This window comes from Betta splendens, chromosome 4 (assembly GCF_900634795.4).
Source record: "Betta splendens chromosome 4, fBetSpl5.4, whole genome shotgun sequence".
Classification (NCBI taxonomy): Eukaryota; Metazoa; Chordata; class Actinopteri; order Anabantiformes; family Osphronemidae; genus Betta; species Betta splendens.
In genome coordinates, this window is record NC_040884.2 from 33,136,562 (window position 1) to 33,147,324 (window position 10,763).

Below are 10,763 nucleotides of genomic sequence, written 5' to 3' on the forward strand. Positions count from 1 at the left end.
CAGCAAAATAACATTACATTCACAGTGCTAACCATCACACCGCTGAAGGCTAGCTGATAAGGTCAACATCACAGAAGATATCTGACATGTATAAAGACACGTTTTCTGAACAGTAACAGCCAGATCGACCAGTGAACACAGTGTTTGTTTGCTTTTTTGTGGAAACAACATTCTAACTGGAGATTTATAAGCTAAAAATATTGTTACATTATAACATTTAGAATACCAACTAAGTGCTATGTTTTGTATTATTTCATACCATATACCGTCAATGAAGAATGAAGAATATCAGCTACTCTGGCACCAGAGGACCAATTCCATGCCAGCTTTGACTCAGATGTTTGAGCCCTTTGATTGGAAAATCATATGGGCCAACTTTGGTGATTTTCTGCAGTCAATTTTTTTTTTACTATTTTTATTATAACACATCTGTAAAGCAGTTCCACATCTTGATGGAACATACAACTCTCCTGTTTGTATGTATATGTTTTTGAGATTATTAAGTCAGACACACATCAAAGGAGAAAAAATCCACTTTTTAGACATTGATAAGACAGGATGGTTCATGTTTACACTCACTAAGCACAGTAGATAGACACTTTGCTATTTTACCCAATCGCATCCATATTACAGAACCGCCACCAAACCAAACCAAAACTGAACTTCCAACAAACACTGACAAACACTCTTTGACAGACAGACAGTGCAGCTACCGTGTTCAAGGACTGTGTTGACTACTCCAACTAGTGCAAGATTAGGCAACCCGCAGCTTGGGAGCGGCATGTGGCTCTGTCCTCTGTGTGGCTTGGGAAAATAAATTATTCATATTTAAGATTCTGTCAAGAAGGTAGGGGAGATTAAAACAAATGCTATTCTATAGAATGCTATTATATATTCTATTGCACAGATGAAAATCAACTCTTACTGTATAGAGGGAGGAGGAATTGTACAGGCTGATGGCCACCGGTAGGAAGGATCTCCAGTGGCGTTCTGTGGAGCAGATGTGTGTACAGTATATGTGATATATAATTGTTAAAGTTAATTTTAATATTTCTAAATTGCAATTTGGCTATTAAATAATTTACTGACCAGAAGCCAGTCTGGTACCAGCTTCAAATCTTTTCCCAACCATGCTGTTCATTAAAATGAATGGATCATCGGTAAATCAGGCACCTCACCACAATTTTGATAACTGTAGCAGCATTTGGGCGTCACCGATTATGATGTGACAGACAGTGCTCTTATAGCGATGTGTGTGTGATGCAGAATGTGAATGAGAGACAAAGGGGGCGGGGCTACAGCGGTTGACTGACACCCATGTTAAATCCCTGCCTAAAACACAAAAAATCTATTAAAAAGACCAGCTACGACAGCGGACAATAGCCCGCAACTAAAACTAATTAAAACCAGGTTCGTTTAAAATCTGGTGGGAGCAAGTGATAGAAAGAGCACTAAAATCTTACAAATTAAAAGACAATGTATTACAACCGTTTAAAAACTATGTGGTGCGTAAAAATATAATCAATAAAACAATCTGTTAAAAATATTGAAAAGTAAGATTCGCAGTACCCTGGGCGTACCCCGTCCTCTCAGTATTCTGTCAAAATTACATTAATTTCATTTTCAATAATGAAAAACATACGCTATAGGAGGAAAGCGTAATAAGAGTCAGAGTGAGAGCGACATGTTTGGAATCCTGGAAAGTAGTTTGAGTGAGCGCTCTTACCGCTCTTGTCAAATAGCGCATCTTGGTCGTGTTATCCCAATTTGTAAGCTAGCTTTAGCAGTAAGAAGGAGAAAATGTAGCAGCTCATGTTCTACAACTTGTAATATAATGCGAAAAACAAGCGCCTTGTGTGCAGATTTTTATTCTGTTCGCTGGCTGTCTAGCAGCACATAGTTCACTGGTTGCGAGGACAGTATATTGTGTTGGCTACGGAAGTGGCGCTAACAATATACTGCAAGGAAGCTCCGTGAATAAATAAACCTTTCTTTAATTTTTTTCAAAAGTTATTGTGGTCCCTTCCTCTCTCTTTCTGCTTTGTTAAATCCTTCTTTTCGTTTCTGATGGCCGAATTTGTGCTTCATTGACAGCAAAGACGATCTTACTCGGTAGTGGGTCTGTAAGTTCCAGATGGACAGACAGAACCACGCAGTAAATAGGAGGAGGGGTGGAATTTGACCGGAGAGGCAGAAATTTATTTTGTCTTATTTGCAATTCTTTCGTAGATAAATTCTTGATATCTCCTATATTACTGATAGTAATGTTATAGTAATGTTAGTATTATCAAGAATAAGAAAACCTTTAATGTTTTATTACACTCCTCTGTAGAGAGAGAGCGAGGCACGTGCATACAATCATACATAAATGCACTCATATACATACACCTATGCATATATATTATTACACATGATCACATAATACTTTATAATGGCTGTGACATACAATATCGCAACTAACCTAATCAACCATTATTAATAGTGATAACAGTGAATGACAGCAGTACTTACAGCTAAGATTAGGAAGCCTATTTATCGTGATGGCAAGTCTGGCTCTTTTCACAGATTCGACTCTTTTGGCTCAGCTCTCTTAAAAGAGCCCGCTCTTGTGGCTCCCAATCACCTCCTAATTTATTATCACTCTGTGCCTTATATTTCAGCCAAATTTAGCAATGATAGTTTGGGTGTTTCCAAGCATTTGTTTATTCTGTGTTTTCATTAAAGCCTTATTGTAATACACTTTTCTATTAAAAAAACACACAGTCACTACTGTTTAACATTTTAAAACCATTAAACCTCCAAACTAGCAAAGGATCTGTGACAGATGCGGTTTCCAGAAAACAAATGACTGATACTAGCATTCCACTACTCCAGGTTCCATTGATAAATATATACAGTTAAAACTGGAGCAGAGAAGCTCAACATCAATCGCAGCCGTCGTCCGAATGCTAGCCCGGATAGCCTTTCTTCTAAAACGCCGTCTCTGTGAAGGGATTTTCAGCCAAAAAATCGATCCCAATATCAATAATACCGATACCAACGCTAGTATTAATAGCAATACTTAATTTTGTATGCATTGTTGCCAGTTTTTCAAAGAGGCAACCTAGCTATTTTGTCTGTCCGCCTGTGCGCCAGGGTGAAGCAGACACACACTAACACCCCTCCCTCTTGCTTTGATATCTCATGTGACTCAGTGCCAGCAAACAAACGAGGATGTGGAGGACACAGGCGAGGCAGAAGGATGGAAGTAAGAAAAAGTTTGCGTGTGGTTATATTTTCAAGCCGGAAATGAAACAACGGCAACCTGTTAAATACAGTGGAACTTTGTCTGGGTTTTGTTAAAGTAATACTACAATTTAAAACTGAAAAAAACAAAACAAAAAGTATCAGACACAACACGGACAGCTGTGTTCTGCAGAAATTCCCTGATGACTCTGCGATCGTTGGACTGATCACCGATGATGACGATGCAGAGTACAGAGGACTCACTCAGAACTTTGTGGACTGGTGCCAGCGGAACCACCCTTGATCAATGCAGGAAAGACAAAGGAGGCGGTGGATTTGCGCCGACAGCAGCCTGCTGTCATCTCACTGATGCGCATCCAGGGAAGGGACATTGAGAGAGTGGACTCTTACAAGTACCTGGGTGTGCATCTGAACAAAAAACTGGACTGGACCCATAACACGGATGCACTGTACAGGAAGGGTCTACCTCTACCTGCTGAGGAGACTGCGGTCTTTTGGAGTGAGGGGGCCACTCCTGAAGACCTTCTATGACTCTGTGGTGGCATCAGCAGCATCACAGTGAGGGACAGGAAGAGACTGGACAGGGTCATCAAGAAGTCCTACTCTGTCCTGAGCTGCACCATGGACATGGTGCAGGAGGTGGGTGAGAGAGGGGTCCTGACTAAACGGACATCGATCATTGACCAGTTTCCCCGCTGTGGGACTAATAAAAGTATTCTTATTTTCATTTTTGTTATTTCCCCTTCGATTAAACCTTGTTTTTGTTCCTCCCTATATCTCATAGGAAAACACAACGTCTGTCCTCAATGTATCTGTAACCTGTCCTCTTGTTGTGTGTCTTGCTTGGAAGGTGGAGCGTCCAGACCCCTCGAGCTATCTGCGCTGTGTTTTGGTGGTGAGTTGTTGAGGTGTGTGGGCAGCACAAAGTCACCAGGCGCCCGTTTCAAGAAGGAGGTTTTGTTGAAACTCTGAGTTTGTTAACCCCAAAATGAGTTTTACGGTTTCAGAAAGGGAGGTAACTTAAACCCGTAAAGCGGGGTTACTATGCCAACTTACTCTGTGAACCTAACCTGGTTGCGAGCAGGTTTTATTCGAGAAACCCAGAGTTTTCTTCGGTCTCCGCCCCTTTCCTACAAGTGAACAGTGTTTAAAAACCTCGTTTAATCTTTCAGTACATTCATAGATTTCACCTGTTTCCTTCGTGCAGAGATCAAAATGTCCGTTTCTAGAGCATCCTGTAGATGAGGACGCTGTATTAATTAAAGAATTTTGACGCCACAAGTTAATTGTCTGTGATATTCCCGTGCATATTTATTTGAGCGGTACCGTTTTTGTCGAGACTCCATAACATATATCAATAATCTTATCCACCCATACATCAGACACATCACCCATCGTTGCCGTGCTCTTACATCCCAGCAGATTCTTTGTGTTGCGTTAAATTTTTTTTTTGCAAACGGTAGTTTTCTTTATAACATTGGAGATGCTGAGCACATTAGTAAAGTCACTGTATTAGAATAGTTCGACGTCGAGCACTTTGCTTGCCACAAACTCCTCAGAGCCATTAAAGAGGAGTTTCACTGGATTGCAGGTATGTGGTATTTAATGCGTTTCCGTAAGGCTAATCTGAAAAATGATGATCAGTTAATAACATCTTGCTGTAACCCCTGGAAATAAACGAATAAATGTGCAGGTGCACTGACTACTCTTTCTAATGGTCACTGTAACTGACGTATTATTGTTTACACCACCAAGATCATATGTGATGCTGCACATATTATCACGAACGTGGAGGCCAAGTGGCCCACCTCTGGTCATGACTCATGAATATATCGTGAGTTAACCCTAAGTAACAGGCTGCACTGTGGTAGGTACATGTATGTCCTACACACTTAGTTCAATGCATGCACTACACACTCTCAGGAGCACTTCTATGCAGCACTAAAGTAATGTGAACTTTTTTCTAGGAGAGATTGACAGCTTTCTGCTGGGAGATAGGGGTCACCCATGCCAGCTCACACTACTGACCCTCACCCAAAACCTAAAGCAGGCCCCCAGCAGCGCTTTAATGTGGCCCTGCAGAGCCCGGGTGGAAATGACCATAGGCCTGTTGAAAGCACGTCTTCATTGCCTACGTCAACTCAGGGAAACACCTGAGAGGCCTGTGACATTAATGTGGCATGTGTTGTTCTCCACATTATTGCAATTATTAAAGGGAAGCAACACCCTGCCCTACAAATACAAGACCCTGAGGAGACTCCTTCCATCACAGTGATCTGCAGAGTGGATGGACAGTCAGATGTGATTTGCTGTAATGTCTTAATCAACCATCACCACCCCCACCACCACCACCAATAAAAGAAACTGAATAAATGCAAATCATAATTTATTTGGTTTTCTTCATTTCCTACAGATACAAACGCAACTGTTAGATTTTATGATTCTTTCCAATAATTCATATAATTCACATTTAACTATACACTCACCTCCAGCTTTTGTTTGAGAATTTCCATTTCTATATCTGTCTTTTCAATCTGGCTGTCCAACTATAACATTTCCTTGTTATTTTATTCTATTTCTCTATTCTATTTTCTTGATAAGATGTAGTTTTTACAACTCCTTAACCGGTAACTGAAAATACAGAAGATTTAGAGTTACATGACATAGTTCCTTATTACTCTTACAGAATTGAACCCTGACATTTACTGAACATCACTGAACTGCTTGCATCTTCTCAGCAGAATGTGACGGACCCTCCTCCTGCTGTTCTACCACACTCTGGGGCAGAGGGGAGATAATAAAGTCAGTATAGTTGGAGATCAAGTTGCATCATTTTGGCTATGCAACACAAACATCAGAAATCATGTGCTGTGTATAAACTGTATTAATATTACACTTTATAATACTGCTTATCATAATTTAAGCTTTATTTAGTAGTATACTTACTTCTGTTGTGAAAGGAGGATTCATATATTACCATCAGAATCTGTTAAGACCAACAAGGAACCCAACCCAGACTCCAAGAAATGGATATATCAAAAGTAGTCTATGTAAAAAATCAAATATATAGGTAGGTCTCTTACATTTTACAAATGCACTTAAAGTATCTTGGGGAGTGACTGGTTCTGATGAACTACCTCCAGGAATTCTTTCAGCCTCTGCTTTCCAGTGTTCAGTCTGAGGGCCTTCTCCTCTGCATGCGTCAGAGGTGGAGGTGCAGGTCCTCCACCAGTTGTTCTAGCCTCTGCCTTCTTTCTGTTGGCTGAGTAGAAGTCAAAAGATTTAACTGTGTGAAAACATTACAGCCATGTTGAAAATGCTGCTGCACCGCTATACTCTGCATGCTATTTAGTTATTTAATATGTCTAATGTTGTAAAGTCAGGTAGTCTACACCGGTGATATGATGGTGCCTTATACCTGTTTGAATTATGTTTTTATATTTCATTTTTAGTCATTTTCTTTTTATGCCTGCAGGATTGCGCCTACATAAAAATTTAAATTAAATTCTTATATTTTACATGAGTTTTGGGTAACATTTAAAAACCTAATTAGATTAAAGTAATAATTGCTCTCCATAAAATGGATTGGATTATTGAATTATCATTACTTTACAAATCCCACATCAACCACAACAGGAACTTTAAAAACGCATAGACATAACACTGCACTTTAATTCATACAAAAATCTGTATTTTATGCAATTACTGAAGTAACTCCTTAGATGAGTGAACAATTACTTTACAAGACCTTACTTTACAAGTGAATTATAACAACAATACTAACATTCTTTAGTAATTAGTTACACCTAACACTGTATGATTAAAATGTAAACTTATGCATTGACTCGAGCAGCTATTTTCTTCCAAGCTAATTCTCTCTCTTTCGCCGCTGCAGCCGTGTTGCTTTTTCTACCAAATATAGGCTCGTAGTCGCTATATGCTTGAGGTATCATATGCATTTCCGGACCTCTTTTGTTGTCCTGTTCCCATAGTGACTTCTAATATCTTCACTCCATTGATCAGAGCTTTGTATCGTTGCGGTGCACGCACTTAACTCTGAGTCAATCTACTCGGAGTTGCTTAAGCCAACTCAGCTGTTCTGAAACCGAAAACTTTTTGTTTTTTCTTTCGGAAAAAGGTTTATTCGAAGGGAAACGCTGAATGCCATATTGTGATGGACAGCTTTGCCAAGGGGTATATAATATTGGATTGTAGTCTGGATCAATAAGCTCTGATAGCCTAGACGACAATTCAATGCCCAAGTATTTAATGTTCCCTTAATGGAGTGTGGTAGAAGAGATGTTAGTCACCTTAAGGTTAAGTGGTAGCACTATAGATTTGGTCCAGTTAATAGAGTACTCTGAAAGTCCTGAGAATTCATCTATGAGGCTAATAGTTGTAGGAAGAGACGTCTGTGGCTCCAAGAGAAACAGTAACACATCGTCAGCATATAAACTTATTTTATGATTTACTGATTTGGTCGATATTCCAGTAATTCCTTCATGCTGTCTTATTCCTGCAGCTAGAGGTTTAATAAATACTGCAAATAGTGATGGGGAAAGTGGGCAGCCCTGTCTTGTCCCTCTATGCAGATTAAACCTTGGTGAGATCTGGTTGTTTGTTCTGACTGCGGCGTTTGCTGCACTGTATAATATTTGGATCGAGTCAATGATTTGGTCTATAACTCGATGGGAGTGTAGGGTCCTTTCCTGGTTTTTGGAGCAGGCTTATGAATGTAGAATTCATATTTGTGGGTAATGAATGCTGTTGTTTAATTTCAACTACCATTTTGTAAAAGCTGGGTGCCAGCATGGACCAGAACTCTTTATAAAATTCAGTTGGGAATCCATCTGGTCCTGGAGCTTTTTTATTGGGCATCTCCTGCAGAGCTTCATGTAGTTCTGCCAAAGATAACAATACTGTAAGTCTAGATTTGTGGATTGTTCTTCCTTTAGCTTTGGCAGTTCTAGTTTATTCAGAAACTCCTCTATGGCTGAGGTGGATGGATCTATTTGAGACGTATATAACTCCTGGTAAAAGTTTTTAAAGGTATCATTTATTTCATGGGGATCATGAGTAATATTCCCTTTCTTATTAGTTATTAAATGGATGATTTGTTTCTTTTTATTGTTTTTTAATTGGTTAGCTAGAAATTTACCACATTTGTTAGCATGGTCAAAGTTCTCCCAGCGTAATTGGTCTATCTGACACTGAGTTTTGCAATCAATTATATTATTTAATTTCAGCCTTAGATTTCTTAGGTCTTCTAGGATTCTATCATTGGTTGGAGAGGCAGCATATTTAATCTCTAGAGATTTTATTTTTTGCTCTAATTCTAAATCAAGTAGCATGTCCTTTTTTTTCTTGTGCGATGAATATGAAATTATTCTACCACGCATACCTGCCTTCCCACTCTCCCAAAGAACTCCCCATTTTCTCCTGACACAACTGATGAAGTCTTGATCATTGAGTAATGATGTATTAAACCTCCAATTCCTGGTTGATGGTGTGACTGTCTTAATCAACGAAATTGACATTGGTGCATGATCACTGATTGTGATAGAATGAATATTGGTGTCAGAGACATCTTGTAAGACTGAGTTATTTACTAAAATATAATCTATACGGGAGTGAGAGTGGTGAACTGGTGAGAAAAAGGTATATTCCCTGGATGTAGGATGAAGAGAACGCCATGTGTCACAGAGACCGAAGTCATCCATGTACTGTTTTAAGGTCTGTACTGATTGCCAGTTCCTGTTGCTCACAGCTTTGCTTAGCCTGTCCAACTCTGGGTTAAATACTAAATTAAAGTCCCCTCCTACTATAAGTTTGGAACCAGAGTGAACAGACAGTGATGTGAAGAAGCTGTGAAAGAAAGAGGGGTCGTCAACATTAGGGCCATACACATTAGCTATGCAATATTCAATGTTTCCTATCAAGATATTAATGATTATATATCTTCCTTCTGGATCTACAATGGTATCATTATGAATAAAATTAATCTTTTTATTTATCAGGATGGCGACCCCTCTTTGTTTAGAGTTGTAACCGGCTAAGTAAGCATGTGGGAACTCTGCTGATGCCAGAGTGTGATCTATAGTTTTGGGAATATGAGTTTCCTGTAGTAAAGAAATGTCTGCTTGTAGGGTTTTCAAATGATTAAATATTTTAAATCGTTTCTCCTTCTTATTGATTCCACGTACATTCCAAATGACAATCTTCAGTGGTGTCATATCTTACCTGACTGCTGTGGATGGACAATTTTTGTTACATACCACCTGCTAGTACAGCCACAGAGTTGCTTCCCGGTCCCGGTAGAGCTCTCCGTTGACGTACAGTTTGTCGACGCTGATGACAGCCCTGCAGCCTTCTGCCATGAACTTTTTACGGATGGGGAACAGTCGGCGGCGGCGGTCGAGGATCTCCTTGGGGAACTGGTCGTTAACGCTGTAGTCGGTTCCCTTCAGCTGTCTGCCCCGGCTCTTAACCAGTTCCCTCTGCTTAAAGTCATGAAACTTGGCAACGATGGGTCGAGGGCGCTGGCCATCCGATCGTCTTCCTCCGAGTCCATGGGAACCGTGAAACGCCATCTTGTCCACTACGTCCGCTGGAAGCTTCATCTGTTGTTTAATGAAGTTTTTAACGGTGGTTTCAGCGTTTTCCTCCGCCTGTTCTGGAATCCCCGAGAACACCAGGTTGTCCCTCATGCTGCGGGCCTGCAGATCGATAATGCCTTCTTTTATTTTTTTATTTTCGGCCGCTAGCTGAGCCACATCCTCCGTCAGGGACTGCATGGTTCCCTTCAGGGCCTCGTTCTCGGTGGCGAGAGAAATCACCTGCTGCTGGCTAAATTCCAGGGAGTCGCGGAGGGCCATAAACTATTTGTGGAGGAGTTCCACTAGTGCCAGACACGCGTCGAAGCTTGTTATTTTTTTCTCTATGGACTCCAGGATGTCCGTGATGTTTTTGTCCGCCGAGCTAGCTCCAGGTGACTCAGGTGAGTCAGACGGACGAGATCTTTTGTTTGGAGCTGTGTCCTTTTTCCCCATTACCAGACGCTCAAAGCACTCGTTGATGTACTTGAAACTTTCTTCGGTGTTATCCAGAATGGTAAGATGGTTGATTGTTTTCCGTAGAATGAGGTAATTATTTATTTATTTAAATTGGTGGATAGTTTGTCGCACTGTTGTTTATAACCGGTGTCGCGCCACCTTGTTGAATTTCTCGTGCTGTTCTTGCAGAGTCTCGCTTTCTCTCACAGAATCACGCTCTCTCACACCATCGTGCTCACAGACACAGACATCTGCTGCCCAGCTCAGGAGTGAAGATATGTACATTTGTAGGTACCAACAGTAAGATAGGCAATACAAGATTTTACTTTTAATTGGTATAGACTGTTTAGATTTTATATTTGTAACAACTGTTAATCTGTTAATCTTAAACTGTTTTAGCACAGGCAGGCATGTCCTGGTTTGGTTTAATTTTTTGTCTGGTATTGTTACATTAGAGAAGGTTTA

The 10,763-nt window shown here is 40.2% G+C and overlaps 2 long non-coding RNA genes across 2 annotated transcripts; both read right to left on the reverse strand.

The window, feature by feature from the left end:
• Positions 1-286: 286 nt before the first annotated feature.
• On the reverse strand, positions 287-2,945 carry LOC114854214 (uncharacterized). The gene is made up of 3 exons (XR_003785747.3): positions 2,512-2,945; positions 926-990; positions 287-804 (listed from the first exon to the last, which is right to left on the reverse strand). It is a non-coding gene; the product is annotated as an uncharacterized LOC114854214 (long non-coding RNA).
• Positions 2,946-5,744: 2,799 nt separating this feature from the next.
• On the reverse strand, positions 5,745-7,967 carry LOC129603940 (uncharacterized). Its single transcript, XR_008694351.1, has 3 exons — positions 6,384-7,967; positions 6,193-6,292; positions 5,745-6,024 (listed from the first exon to the last, which is right to left on the reverse strand). It is a non-coding gene; the product is annotated as an uncharacterized LOC129603940 (long non-coding RNA).
• Between the last annotated feature and the right edge of the window lie 2,796 nt (positions 7,968-10,763).